Source organism: Brachycentrus maculatus, unplaced genomic scaffold (assembly GCF_059751285.1).
Source record: "Brachycentrus maculatus isolate JH-2025_06_01 unplaced genomic scaffold, ASM5975128v1 h1tg000158l, whole genome shotgun sequence".
Classification (NCBI taxonomy): domain Eukaryota; kingdom Metazoa; phylum Arthropoda; class Insecta; order Trichoptera; family Brachycentridae; genus Brachycentrus; species Brachycentrus maculatus.
Genome location: NW_028280911.1, coordinates 1,316,253 through 1,332,741, shown reverse-complemented (window position 1 = coordinate 1,332,741; position 16,489 = coordinate 1,316,253). Strand labels below are relative to the sequence as shown.

General features: G+C 33.6%; 1 protein-coding gene across 1 annotated transcript in view; it reads left to right on the top strand.

Moving 5' to 3' along the window:
• Window positions 1–16,489, top strand: part of LOC148308541 (protein O-mannosyl-transferase Tmtc2-like) — a 231,955-nt gene that overhangs the window by 167,627 nt on the left and 47,839 nt on the right. The gene's annotated exons all lie outside the window — the stretch shown is intronic.

Below are 16,489 nucleotides of genomic sequence, written 5' to 3'. Positions count from 1 at the left end.
TCAGTTGTGCATGTTTTCGGAATGCCCAGAAAATGAACTATATCCCAGCAAAAGCAGCATTTTTAAACATAATATTATACCCGCTACAGGGCAGAAAGTGTTGTTATTGCATTTTGAAGAAAAGGTTTTGTTAAATTATTTTTTTTTTAAATAAATTAAAATGGAGAAAAAACATTCAGGTTTTACCTAAAAAGATCTGTTGAACAGTAAAAAGTTCAAAACGTGGCTTGATATTTATTTTTAATACATGTCATCAAATTCTGAAACTTTAAAAATGATCTCCTGAAAAATCAAGTTTGTTGATATATGACGTTGTTGAAAGGAGTGAGCGACATGTACTATAATTCAGTAACCCTTTAGTTTTTGAGTAGTTAAAAGGAGGCACGGTAGGCTCCAATGGCACCGAAGCCGACCGCAGAGCATCGAGTTGGACTGTCGACGGGTTGTGTAATTTATTATCGGACACGCTGCCTGAAATATTGAGGCTAGCCCGGCACTACCCGCTCATTAAACACGTCATCGGGCAAGAGAAGTGTACTCCATTTTCAAAATATATCTTTGACTAGCGCCAAATGTTTGCTTGATGAGGCGTAGAACGATTCGCATCGTTTGTATTTGATGTTTTCTATTAAAAACAAACAAAAATAAAAAATAATCGAAACATGTTTAGATTCACCCAAACGTACACATGCGTACGTGGCCGCCAAAGAATGTTTAATAAGATTAAATTTCTAAAAAAAATATATTTTTTTTAAATATTTTTTTTTACAATATTTAATACAATGCTGTTATATATTTTGTTCAATACTATATTTTTAGATGAATGCCTCACTGAGCAAAGCCCGTAACGAGACGTTCATTAACATTATTTAAAAAAAATATAAGAGGATATAATAAAAAATACAGAAAATAAAAGCAACACAGCACAAAAAAAGGAAATTAATAAAAACAAAATTATAAAAATTATATGTTTATATTATATAAATATTGACTCTTTATAATTGATTTTAAACCCTTTTAAATTGAACCTGAAACCTCCAGCATGGGAGCCAAATGCCTAACCACTACATTATGGAGGTTAGGTTAGGTTGCTGACGCATTTATATTATCTTATTTTTTAAAGAACGCTTGTATACATACCGTTAAAACATAAGAAAACATGGCTGATTTTTTTATGAGTTTTTCGGAGCCCTAGTTATATTACTTAAATATTACAAACTTTATTTAAATTCAGACTATTTTTAAAAAGATAATTAAAAAAGTAAATGTGATTTTTTTTATTTCAATGATTGTTTCTACGGTGAGTTTGTATTTATCTGTCTATTTTTAATTTAAATTTTAGTTGGAAAATACGACTACTCATTACATTTATAATGACACGTGTTTCAATACATTCCGCATCATGATGTGGAATGAATCTAAACACGTGTTACAATAGATTTAAAGCAAAAGTGGTATTTACAGAGTAATTTTTAAAATACAAATTAACGATATAATAAAATTATTGAATGAAAAGATAAGTGTGATTTGATTAGCTGTAAACGTAAAAGGAAAGGATAATTAAAATTTCCACTTCAGGCAGTATTTGACTGCTAGAGTGATACATAAAATAAGGGTGGATTCAGTAGTTAGAAATGTTTTAAATAGACTGGCATGTTCAGAAGACATTAGAGATAAGTCCGATTAAGCATTCATTCCGCGCATAATACTAGAATAGTAAGTGAGTGCACGGTGCCACTTAACTTAGGCGCATAATTTCGCGTAGCAAATTTAATTTTTTTTTTATTCAAACCATGAGGTGAAGTATGCAAGCCTCAAATGACGCATACATCACATAGCAAACAATAAAAAAATAATTAAAATTATAGTAAAAAAAAGTGTTTAGAGGGAAAAATTAGGGATCAAATTAAAATGTTGATGACCAATAAGGAATCAGTTGATGGAGAACCATACTTCAGACATTACTCTGAGTTTTTTTTTTAATTTTAGATTCTTGTCTTGGAAGGGTAGTTAAGATGAGGGTTAATGTTTTAAAAAAATATCACAAAGACCCAGTCCAATTGAACATAAATCCTTCCTTAAATTTATAAGCGGATATTGAACCCACGTCGCCGGTTTTATAGTCGAGCACCTACCCAACTACCCCAGGCCACCTGACAGTAAGTCATTTGAAAGGTCGTATCTCTCACAAAGAGTGGTGGATCTGTCCATTAAATTTTATGGTTAGATTTCCATAAAGCAATTTGATAATTGACGCATTTTCACAAAGAGTGAAGCTAGTAACAAGAAACATATGGCTGCGCATTGTTTTGACATTCACGCAGTTGACCTGTCTTACTTGTACAGAATGCACTATAGTACTTTCACCGATTAATGTATTTTTTTTTAAACATAAGGTTAAGTTTAAGTTTCTATAAGTGAATCCAAGTGTTGATTATTTTAGAGTTTTTGTGGATAGGTTTTAAATAGTTTAGTTACCTTTATGTTGGGACTCGCATTAATAATTCATATCGAGCCCGTTGTAGCGTACTGAACAAATTGAATGCTTGAAATGTGAGTATTATCATAATGCTTATACGATCAATGAGCAATTTTACCCATTACCTAGTACCATTGTATAAAATGAGGCATCCCAAATGTCCTGGAAATATGGCAGTTATATTTATTACTTTAATATTTCGTATAAATAAAGTTTCGTGTGGATGATCCCACGATTTCTGTTGCACCGACTAGTTCTAATACCACGAAAGTTGTTTTATTGCCCGTAAAGTGAATTCGTTTCACTTAAACACTCCAAATGCCCATTTCACACCTTTTGTTTAGTGCCAGGTTAGTTTATCACCTTTCTAATTTGATGAAGATACACTTAATTTTCATTTGGAGTTTAAGTTGATCCGAGAAAAAGTAAAAGATAAAAGCGATTATTTTATAAACAACTACATTTTTTACTTACTTCATTACTTTTGAACATACCTGTTATATTTTGTTGTATTAAATTCAAATGACATATATAATAACTGAATAATGTACGAGTATTGGCACCTTACAAAATAGCAGCCTTCAAAAGAACTGGGAGTGCGATTAGGACTCGCAGGGTCCGCATTTAACAGTATGAAGGCTGTCTGTAGATCGGATTTATACTCGGTGAAGACCAAATGCCACCTATACAATGCCTGCATTGCTCATATTCTATTATGTTGTATACATATATATAAATAAGAATATGGCTGTGGAATATCGCACCTTACAAGGGTCCAGAGCAGCCGTGTACTGAGCTTTGAGAAAAGGTGTCTGCGAAGAATTTTACGCGTGCGGTGGTTGAACTTTGTGAGTAATGGAGAGATAAGGCATAGAACGCAGCAAATCTTGGTCACAACTATTGTCGAGAAAATTCAATTCAGTTGGCTTGCCCATGTACTAAACATGCCTTCCGAGAGCCTTAATCAGGCTTGCCTCTTTTACAAGGCATCAGGTTCGTGCCGCCCAGGATGACCACTGGTGACAATTCGTCTTCAGTTTTCGTCTGTACATCGGAACGCGGATCTGACTTGGGAGGATGCGAGGGAGCTGGCGGTCGACAGAAAAGCTTAGAGACATTTTGTGGACTCCATATGCTTAACACAGGGAGCGGATATGGTAGAATAATAATAAAAAAAATTACCTACTGTAAACACAATTTTTACAATTTCAAAATTTCGAATGAAAACGTAAATTATGTGTGTTACATTTTGTATTTTTTTAATGTATTAAAATACACATATTCCTGCCAGGCTGACATACATACGCCTTTAATTAATTTCCAATTAATTTTCCAATTACCAACGCGACTTCATAAACACAGAGGCGTTGGAAAAATGAAAGACTTCTCACTGCTAATGGTAAAAATAATGTAGCAAAATTATAGAGAACGCGAACCCTCACGCGAACAGTGGAAATGATACTACTCCCCACCATAATAAATTTATTTTAAGCTCTTTTATTGGGACGTTATTCTCCCTGTGGGGTTTTTGATCATACGTAACCATAAATATTTTTTTTGTCAACTCTGCAAAATTTTGTGTATGAAATTGTTTTATCTGCCAAGAAGCTAATTTAACAGAAATAAAATTAATATATGGCCTACCCAATGTTCTAAAAATAATAGAATATGTGTCATTGTACACATAAAAAGAAGAAAAAAAACAGAAACAGAAATTTGACGTTTATATATATAATAATAATAAAAACCCTTATCCGCACCCTAATGGTGCATAGGGCACTGTGTCTTATAAACGCAGTGTTATCATGATCGTTTTACTTATGAAGGAAAGGTGATCAGCCCTCCGCTTCAGGTACCAGTCCATGGTAATATTGAATAAATATTACGGTGAAAAAATCACTTTTATTTATTTTTACCCCCCTTGGGAATCGAACCTGGGACCTCCAGAACGGTAGCCGAGCGTGCTGACCATTACACTACGGAGGCGGATATATATATATATATATATATATATATATATATATATATATATATATATATATATATATATATATATATATATATATATATATATATATATATATATATATATATATATATATATATATATATATATATATATATATATATATATATATATATATATATATATATATATATATATATATATATATATATATATATATATATATATATATATATATATATATATATATATATATATATATATATATATATATATATATATATATATATATATATATATATATATATATATATATATATATATATATATATATATATATATATATATATATATATATATATATATATATATATATATATATATATATATATATATATATATATATATATATATGTGTATAAATATTTGAACCCTTATCCGCATCCCGATGGTGCATAGAGCACTGCATCATATACACGCAGTGTTATCTTGATCGTTAACACACGAAGGAAAGGTGATCAGCCCTCCACTTTGGGTACCAGTCCAGGGTAGTATTGAATAAATATTAAAGTGAAAAAAATCACTTATATTTATAAAACCCCCGCTGGGAATCGAACCCAGGACCTCCAGAACGGTAGCCGAGTATGCTGACCATCACACCACGGAGGCGGACAACTACTCGATTATTTAATACGTAGGGTCCAGAAATGAAAAATTAGAAAAGTTTTTTTTCAGTTTTAAACGCAACCACTTTTACTCCATTGACATACGTATTGCTTAGCTACGCCTCTTCGGATGTCGCCCACAACACTCTGATTGCATCATGCGTGGCGCGACAGTATCGCTACCTGCTCACGCAACATCTGCGTGAACGAGTAATAAATTCCTTCCTTTATATTGTACGATACCTACCAATGTTGAACAATAAACTTGTAAATTTTATAAGTGGTTTTAGTAAATCCCTCTAATACCAACATATATAATATGTGTATCAGGTCAAATTATTTGAAAGGCATTTAAAATTCTAATAAAATTTTTATTTGATGATATGGATTACAGATTTGTGAACAAGTATTTAGAGTCAGTCAAAATGTTGTAAAAAATCTTATTTGGTACATTTCAAAAAAACAGTAAAGTTAGAACAAATAATTTGACCTGATACACATATTATATATGCTGGTATTAGAGGGATTTACTAAAACCACTTATAAAATTTACGATGATCAATCATTTTTGCGGTGAAATTATGCCATAGTTTGAAATTAATTTAACCACATGGTGTATAATAATATCTCAAATGAAACAAACACGATCTGTCTGCGTAAAAGGCACATATGTATGCATGTATTAAGATACATTCGCGTTCATTGATAGATTTATGCGATTTAATTAATGTAATATAAATTATAACGTCAGATGGTTTTCATGAAACCGTTTCCCAATTTAATTAAAGTCAACGTTGAACAGAATAATACAAATTTTCCATTTCATGGAATGAGCCACGTCCAGGATTCGGTTTTAACGGGTTCGTGTCTGAAATGCTTATGGGAAATTATACTTTTCTTCCATTTCAGTTCAAAAGTTGTTGGCGCAGTTTTTTTAATTATTTGCTGATGCAACTAAAGCGCTCTACTTTCCTAACGTTTGCTAAAAATACGAATTTCTAAGAAAAAAACATCAGCGTATTTTTACAATCCTACCAAAGAAACATATATTTTTTTATAACCCCTATCCGCACCTAATGGTGCATAGGGCACTGCATCAAATTGACGCAGTGTTATCTTGATCATTACTTACATGAAGGCAAAGTGATTACTCTTGCGCTTCAGGAACCAGTCCAGGGTAATATCAAATAAATGTTACAGTGTTAAATCACTAAAAATTTTTTTCACTTCCCCCCCTGGGAATCGAACCTGGGACCTCCAGCACGGTAGCTAAACACGCTGACCATAACACCACGGAGGCGGACAAGAAGAAACATATACTTATCCTTTAATATTTTTTTTCACTTCTGGTTTTGTTTCATTCCTGTCTTATTTTATGTAATTGATTTCTTCCTCTGAGTCTTTAATTTATCGTAAACATAGATTTTTAACAATCTTTCTCATTTTAAATATAAAATAAATCAAATGGACTGTTATTGTGAGGGGATGCATGAACATGGAAGAGGCGAATAATGTTTTCAAAGACAGTAGTGTGGAGTTCGATTCTCTCTGCCTACCCCTGCGGTGAAGCGACGTGATGGTTAGTTAGTTAACTGTTAAATGTCGACCTGATCTCAATCGCATATATGTAATCAAATGGAAGGGATGAGAAAATGTGGATGGAAGTTTAAGATTATCTTAGTAAATTGGTTGTTAGTAAAGCAGTCATAGATAATGCCAAACCACTCTGCGTTTGCAAATATTTCTCGACTCTATCAAGAAGCAAGCTGTCCGCCATGTTAAGTATTGCGTGTGTTGCCGTTACAATTTACAGGTGCTGCTACCGTTGTGACAAAAATTTAAAAAAAAACTGTTATTCGTAATGTTTTTATTTATCAAAACACGCGCGTATATAAATGCAACGTTGTGTCAAAAATTCGATAGTGAACACCTTCAGGATATTCGATTTTTCTAAGATTTGTCATAAACAAATATTTACATTTTTATTCAAACAAATAATATGACTGAAGAAACATATCTCTTCATTATTTGATAAAAAAATACGATAAAATATTGAGCAATATCGATAAATCAAGAAAGTGACTTTGACTTTGTTTTTCAAAGTGACATAAATATCTTATATTTGAAAATAAAAAACATTTTTATAAATTTAATTATTATATGTAAAAGTACTTTATGTTACTTGTAAGATGTGCCTTAAAAAGTAAAACTTCAATATAAATGTATGATAAAATTTCTGAAAACCTGGTTTACGAAGAGATATTGCTTGCGATGTAGAACTCGGCTGTCCAAACTTAAAACACAGTAGAGGACATTTTTTGTACTACGTTTTTTTGCATTTTTGGACTAATTAGCATCTACTTAGTCCAAAATGCAAAATCAAACGTAGTACAAAAAAATGTCCCTTACTGTATTTTGAGTTTGGATAGCCGAACTTTTTTTTTTTTTTTTTTTCTTTATTTAAAATTCTTTTGCATTACATAAATTCAAAAACAAAAAATATATACAATAAATTAATAAAAATATATTTTTAAATATGTTATATAATATATTTTATATAAGTAAATGGAATAGAGTTATCAAGATGAAAAACTCTTTAGGCAGACATTATTATACGACACCTTAAAAGGAAAATTCATTTCGGAGGAAGGTCGGAGAGTTTTATTGAAAATTGATGGAACGAAGAGTGAAGTGTGGAAGGGGGTAGTGACGCATTGTGTCTCCAAAACAAGCAAACAATGAGTCCATATTTTCGTTTTTCCTTCGTCTTCTGGCCTGCATCTGACACTTCATTAACGCTTGCCGGGCCACAAGAGGGAGGGAGACAGAAATGTGTGACAAAGAGACCATTCTTGAAAACGCTGCCTAAAAAAATCTACGAGAAACTTTTTTTATATATAATAAGGTATAACTTTCATACGAGGAAAATATCCAATACATAGCGCAAACTAAAGTCAACACTTATATATAATATATATATATATATATATATATATATATATATATATATATATATATATATATATATATATATATATATATATATATATATATATATATATATATATATATATATATATATATATATATATATATATATATATATACATGCTGCCATTCTGCCAATTTAGCTTCCGGAGAAAGGTTTTTTTTGCTATAGGTTTAGATTTCCCACACTACCCCTCAACACAGTACACGTGGTATATCTTTTTTTTTTTTTTTTAGATGGGAATTGCATTTATTATTTACCTTGCTTATTATGTACAAGGTTTATAGATCATTTAGTGGATTTTTGTTTCTTCTAGCTAATTAAATATGTTTTTATTTGAATCTGTGTTGGGAACAGGAGGGATCATCTAGTGTGGGTCAAATAGGAGCTTCTCTGCATTTGCTCATTGCTGGGAGGAAACCACGTAAAACTCCTCAGGAGAAGGCGGACTGTTGACTGTCATCAGCAGACCTTCCGTTCCACTAGAAGAGGGTTCGGCATTTTGTGTCCTACTTTGGTTTATGTTACCAATGTCCTTCACTATTTTTATCATGTATGATACTACCTCTCGTGACAATTCCTTATGAACTATCACGGATTCGATGTTGGATAGATCCTCACCCAGGCTCCTGCAACGCGCCTCCAGCTGTTGTCTTTCAAAGCTGAAAAGGGGGCAAAGCATCAACAGGTGAGGGACATCTTGAGGTGTCTCATCATCACACGTACAGCTGTCGATCTCGGAGATCTTGAAACGATGTAGGTAGCTCATGAACCCACCGTGACCCGTAAGGATTTGAGTGAGCTCAAAGCCAGGTTTCTGCAGTCTCCTGAAATCAAAGGCATGGAAAATGGTTGGTAAGAACATTTTGGTTACCTTTCCGGTGGTTTCGTTCAAATAACGATCGTTCCAGAGTTGGAGGGTCCTGCTTCTAATTTTCCTTTTGGCAAAACTTAGCGGGAAGTTGGCATAGTCAGGGGCAGTCTTCTTGAGTGTTGCCTCCCGGGCCTTTTCATCCGCCTTTTCGTTCCCTAGGATACCGCAGTGACCCCTTATCCAGCCGATATACACATTCTGGTGTCTGCATCTTAACTTTTGAATATCTGTTCTGATGTCCATGACAATAGGGTTGATCGAATTTCGGTCCGCTATTGCGTGGACGCCAGATTTACAGTCTGTCAGGATCGTTATCTGCTTCCATCTGTTGGGGGGTTTTTTCAAAACATAAAACAAGGCATCTTTGATCGCATAAAGTTCCGCCTGGAACACAGAACAGAAGTCGTCGAGTTTCAACTTCCTCGAAGGCAGCTCTCTCACGCCATCGAAGGGTACAAAAGCTGCACCTACTTTGCCGTTCAAGAGACTACCATCGGTGAAGATCCTCAACTCTTCCTGCAATGTCCCAGGTAGAGTCTGGTCATCGTAGCCGTGATCTATGGAAAGTCGTTCAGCTGGATGAGGGAGGGAGAAGTAGTCTCCGACTCCCTGGTAGAATCTGTCTTCCGGCAGGTCCTGCAAGATAAGGCTTTTCTTGACTGCGTATGCCTCAGCAAGCTCTCTAATCCTCAGATCGAGTGGCATAAATCCACTTAAAACCTGAGCTGAAACAAGGGAGATTGTCCTGTATCCTTTGCATGACCTGATAGCAATATGTCTTTGCATGGAGTCCAGTTTCTTTCTGATGACTTTCTTGCGAACCGCTTCCACCCACACGCTTGAGGCATATGTTATCAGAGGTTCTACAGCGCCTATATATATTTGCTGCATAACTTCCGGTGACGCTCCCCATGTCGGTTTGGCGGCTCTCAAGAGTTTGTTCGTGATGCCAGCTGCTTTTTTGCAAACGTTGTCAACGTGTTTAGACCAATTTAGGTTGCGGTCTATGGTGAGGCCCAAAACCTTGAAATGGTCTACGAATTGCAACCGGACTCCGTTCATGTATATTTCCGGCTGGCGGTCCTTTCGTCTGGTAATAAACATCGCGTTCGTTTTATCTTCTGCAAAATGGAGTTTGGCCTTAATTCCCCATGTAGTGATGGTTTTCAGGGCGTTATCCGTCATTATCTCGAGATCCGTCGTGCTGTCGGCCACAGCCGTCAAGAGAAGGTCGTCCGCGAATGCCCTCAGTTCTACCCCCTGGCCCAAGTCTTTCTGGAGTACATCATCCAAGATGTAGTTCCAGAAGCTCGGTCCGCAGGAAGATCCCTGAACGCATCCTTTGGTCGTGACCTTCTCGAGAGTTGCATCAAAGTGTGACAACACGACTTTCCTCTGTTGATGATAACTTTTCACCAGCAAGAACAAGTTCCTAGGACACTTTTTACTGCTAAGTTGGCACATTAAAAATGGCCACCAGGCATTATCGAAAGCTCCCCGTATGTCAAGCGAAATCGCGACGATCATTTTCTTGTCTTGCAGTGCCGTCCTGATTACCTTGACTGAGGCATTGAGAGCATCCTCTGTCGATTTTTGGGGTGTGAATCCATATTGTTTCGGACTTAACTTACCGTTACGATGAAAATGCCAGTTAATCCGATTGATCATCATCTTTTCGAGTACTTTTCCAAACACCGAAATGAGTCCGATCGGTCTGTAGGACTTAATATCTTGAAGGTCGTCCTTACCTGGTTTGGGTATGACTATGATCCTCGCTGTTTTCCATGGAATCGGGAAGTGGTTCAGTCTGAGACATGCGTTGTACATACCTAATACTAATGACCTGTCTGCGTTGAAGAAGTGAAGGCAGATGTCCGCGGTGAAGTGATCTTCGCCGGGCGCCTTCTCCGGATTGATGTTCAATAATATGTCCTCAATCTCCTCCACCGTAAATAACGGGTCGTTTTCTGTATAAGGTATGACTTCTGCAAACCGCCTGATTTTGATTTGTTCACGTGTTTCTGACTGTGTGTTGTCGTCCGGAAAAAATATCTCTAAGAGTCGCTGAGCACTTTCCGCAGCCGAAGCTAAGTACTGGCTGCCATCTTTTAGCGTCGCTAATGGAGTGGTCCGGTTTCGGTTGACCAGCACTCTGTGAATTGCAGACCAGGCGGTTTCTCTGTTTTGCGACGCGCAATAAATTTTCCATGACTCTGTTTTGGCTTTTTCGATAGCTATTTTGTAGGCATGTTTAGCCTCGAGATACTCTGGGAGCGTTTTCGTCTGTCTACGGAGTCTTCCCGAGTTCTGAAGCCTGTGCCTACATTTAGTAGCTTCTTTTTTGAGCTTGTCGAGTTCAGCATTCCACCATGGACAAGGTTTCCTTGAAGAGGGTTTCCTGATCGGTATACTAGCTTTACACGACTCGCTTACAATTTGCATAATTGTTTTAATGTTCTTCTCTAATTCAAGTGAGTTGCTTAATTCAAAGAAGGACTTTTCCGTTATATTTTTAACCCTTAATTTACTTTGGATTCTGTTTGAAAATTTGTCCCAGTTGGCTTTTTTTGTATTGTAGATTGCTGTCTTGTTTTCCGTGGGGTTTTGTATATTTGAACACGTGGTATATCTATAACTATCTATGAAGTATACTACGGAAAGTGTTAAAACAATTATCCTACTCTTTACATTCAACTTCCGGTTGAATTCAGGGAAGGTGATGAAAGCATTTCACTTTTTAGTTTGATCCAGGTCAATTTGTTCCACTGCGTCTAGAAAAGTTTTATTTTAAAAACATGTGGCAAAACGAATATGTCATACAGGTTATTCATCAGAACAAAATGTTTCTCCAATCTTGATGCAGACTCAGAAAAGCAGGAAACTGCTGTACCTTACTAAGTCTATCTTACCCTTACCCTCATCTCATGGTATATATGATACCACATCGATCGACACAGTGTTAAATCTACCATTAATTATATAAGGCAAAGTGATCAGTCCTAGATGCTTGGATATACAAAGAAATAGAATATATTTGGAGGGATACAGATGATGCAAGTGAAGACGCTCTTGATGGAAGATATCACATATGTATGGGAAAGAAGATTCAGCAGAAACGGATATATATGTACATGTTTGTACACGTCTAGTTTTGTGTATGTAAGTTAGACAAGGCTGCTGACAAGGCATACGAGGTATTCTAGTTTAAGTTTTCATTTAAGATATAAGAAACATTTTTAAATGTTATTTTTACATAAAAAAGTTAACTAGGACGTACTCGTAGTAGTTTTCTGCTTCTACTATTATCACGCCGTTTCTTTACAGGGGTAGGCAGAGAGAAGAACGCCACATCCTTCTATCCTGACATACACTCTTAGCTTCCTTCACATCCATACATAAAGTCCAACTACGTAGCCTTTTGACATAACCAGATTTAAACTTCTGATTGATCTGGTCGTGTCAAGTCTTTTTCAGCCATCCTCGTTCTGTTCTCTCGTTGAAATTCACCAAACATAATTTCTTAGACGTTTTCTCGCTACCCATTCGTTCCACATATCCATAGCACTATCCTCATTTGAGAAGTTTTCTATGTACATAATTTTTTATGTTTATTCAATGTTTACTTTGAAAATTAGATACAAATTGCATTCTTCGCAAGCATTGTAAAACTTTATATTGTTGGAATGTGTGCTTTATTTTTTTCCTTCTTTTCTATTTAACTAAACTGAGCTATATTAACCCTATGGCCAGGTACAGCTAGTTTTATACAAATAAATATTTGACATGTATTTTACCACAGATGAAGAAGTGTAAATGAAGTTTATTCTGTAAAAAAAGCCACTAAGATATGAAATAAATCTCGATAAAAAAAAACTTATAAGATTTCTTATTCACATTTAACTTATGTATATGTTAAACAATGCATGATGATTAAACAAACTAAACTGTTTATGATAATACTACCCGAAACATCCTTTTTGGGTGTCAAAAATTAAACTCTTTTAAATTATTTATAATGATATTAAAAATAATAAAAAAATGACTTAAGAAAAGTAGAATTTTCTTTATTTTATTTCAAACACACGAGAAATATAGTTTAATATTATCGAGATAATCAAAAATAATCTATTTGAAATGAGGTAAAGCATTAATATAGCAATAACGATTTAAAAATATACCCTATATATCTTGAAAATGAAGTTATGATCTCAACCTGTATATTAAATTATAAAATTCCATTACTTCTATTTTAACGAGAACTGCCAGCTTTCAAGCACAAAGAGATCGAAGTATTTCATTCTGAAGGAAAGCACGTAGACTCTCTATTGACTATCACCAATTTTATTACTACACGTTGTCGTACAAGATTCAAATTCTCTTTTTAATCTAGCAGAAATATTATTTTCTTTAACGTTACAGTCGCAGGTTGCGTTTCCTATATTCCAACTGGAAGCGCTCAATGGAATAAGAAATTTAATCAGTTTTCTCTATCCGTTTCCGATGGAAGGAAGAATCTATTCCGGGTTACTTTATGATATAACGTTGTTCTCTAATATGGTACAAGTCTACTAAGCAGTCAAAAGAGGTTTTCAAAAAATGGCTAAGAATTTTCTTTTTATTTAAATTTGATATAAGTTTAAAGTTTGGTACTGAAATTTCTTGGTGGAACTGCATTTTAAAGAATAAAATAACATATCTTGAATGTTTTTCGCAGATACTTTGTGGCACATTTTTTATACTCTATAAAATAACAACTTTGTAGTTATTTCCACATGAAAATGTAGAAACAACTACATCCGTACTATTTTTTTCATTAAATTTTATATGATTATCGTTTTTCTGAATATCGATTTTCTGTTTTTAAAATTTAATTTCAATTTTTACTGTGACTCAGCCCAGTGTGATCATTCGAGTATAATAAAGTTTTTAATTGGTTGTTTTTCTACATGATCATTTAGAGAAAAATGCAAATTTCAATAAATAATAAACATCAGAAAATACATTTTTTTTATGACTTTAAACAGTTTTAATATGAATCATTTAAAAAACAAGCATTTGAAATTAAGTAAAAATTTTCCAAAACATACATATTGCGGAAACACGGCCGGCCCCTAGTGCGGCCGTTCGCGTTCTAAATTTGATTATTTGAGATCTCAGCCTAAAACAAGTTTGAAAAATTGACCGATAAAATTTTCAAGCTTTTTATTTTTATTTAATATCGGGTATTTTTTTAAAATTACAACAATATAAACATATTATTTGATACTCCAAAGTCAAAAATCCAAACTTGGTACACATGTGGTCTATATCATTAAACAAGTTTGTATAACTGAAGTCGTATTTTCCGAGAGTATATGGCTCAATCTGGAACGCTGGACTCGGAATTGCTTTCTCCGGGATTAAGAGAGAGAAGAACAGTTTTACAGGAATGCTTCATCAAGAAATAAAGCGAGAATGTAGCTGACAATTCGTTTCCAGAGAGTTTGAATCGTTCTCGAAGTTATTCCGTTGTTTACTCGATCAGGTAAAAGTAGGAAAGGTTTAATTATGTTATTTTCATCATACAAAGAGTTTCGATTCAATTTTATTAAATAATAATTCCGATCTTATATATTTCTTAGTAATAGAACCCATTTATTTTCATGTGTTATCATTGAAACAATATTAACTGTAGAAAATTTCTTAATTTGAAAGGTTTTAATGTTTTTTTTTTACTATCCTGATCAAATTAAAAAACCTATTAAAACATTTTTTTAAGAAGCAATGTTTTATGATTAAATAACTTAATGTACATTTTAAATTATAATAAAACAAAAGCTATCGACTATGTTATCTTAATATTTTATAAATAATACAATGTAATTAGTTATTTACTGTATATATTATAAAATAACAAATATTTTGTTATCATTAAGATTTTTTTACGTACTCGTATATTATTACGTATTTTCGTTATATACGCATATTAAAGGTGACTCAACTGAGTAGAACCATACGAAGGGAAGTTTTAACTCTGAGCATTCCAGAGCTTACGACCCGGCACTTGGCTGGCTAGTGGTCACTTTTTTTTACATTTGTGTTACATTTACTATTCTGCACAAAATTGAACTTTTACCATATTATTTTATTTTTGAAACTTGTATATATGCTCTTTTGTAATGTTTCTTGAAAATTTATGAAGTTTACATTTAGTTTATGGATACATTCATTTTAGGGGAGAGAGAGCCAGAAAAAACATATTTTATATTTTATATATTTATAATGTATGTAAATAGTGATGTGATGATTTTAAACGATAAATATTTCGTATTTCAGTTTTGAGTTTTTTGGCGCTCTTTTGTAAAAATCAGCATTAAATAAAATATTTTTTGAAAAAATCACATTTTCATGACATCGTTGTTTTGACTTCTTACCTTATATCTGACAATCGTAATATTTAATGATTTTTAAAAATACGCATTTTTTATTTTTCGACCGAAAACCATATATTTTACTAAGCAATTTGATTTCCTAAAGCCATTTTTCATCGATAAAAACTTGAATGTTTACGTTTTAAATACTGTAAGTAAAGGTCAACAAATAAATCCTGCCTTTTTGATCCAATAGGATATGAAATGATATTTCTTCCTGCTTTCAGAAAATCTTTCATCTGCTTCTGGCGGGCCACGTTAGTTTCTCGTAGAGTTCCGTTCAATAACTTAAATCAATCATTCATCCAGCTCAGATATGTGATCAATATTTGATTACACAATGTACGTGATTGAGGAGATTTCTCGTCTAAAGAAGAGCATTTTTCATTGTTATTCCGTCGTAAGATACTATATTTACGCCAAACCGACGGTAACCGCTCTTATGAGTACCGTAGTTAGAGTATGGCCTATCGTAAATTCGGCAAGGTACGGACTTACATTTTTCCAATTTTCTCCAGCAAACACCGTTATAAGACCATTGGGGATGTTTTCCGAGGGTTTCTGGTTTATTGCGCCTTTAAATATCTAAGCGCAAACTTAACACAAATTTAGAAAAGGGGCGTGACTTTTAATATTTGAATAAATTGAGCAATAACAACGTTTTATTTCCTGACATTTTTTCAAAGACTTACCTTGAAAACCAATCAAATTGATACCAATATCTAAAAAATGATATGCCAACAAAAATAATCGTTTGATTCATGTGATTTTTATTTCATTTACTACCAAAACCGACTATTCATAATACGAATTATAAAGTAAATAATTCGTTTAATCAAAATGTGCGATAAATCCTTTATTTAAAACGAAAAGATTCTTATCGTGTTTATTTTTTAAAAACGTAAATATTCGTTAATTCGAAATCCTAACTAAATCTCCAAAAGATTTTGACCGATTGCTTCTTAATTTTGACATAACCTGTGCCCGGTATTTTTGGCAGCGATTGGTGAAAAACATGTTTTTTTTTTACTCAATGGCAGCGCCATCTGTTGACAATTACAGCAGCACATATAGTACTAAACACTAGTTAAAGCGGACAGCATGCT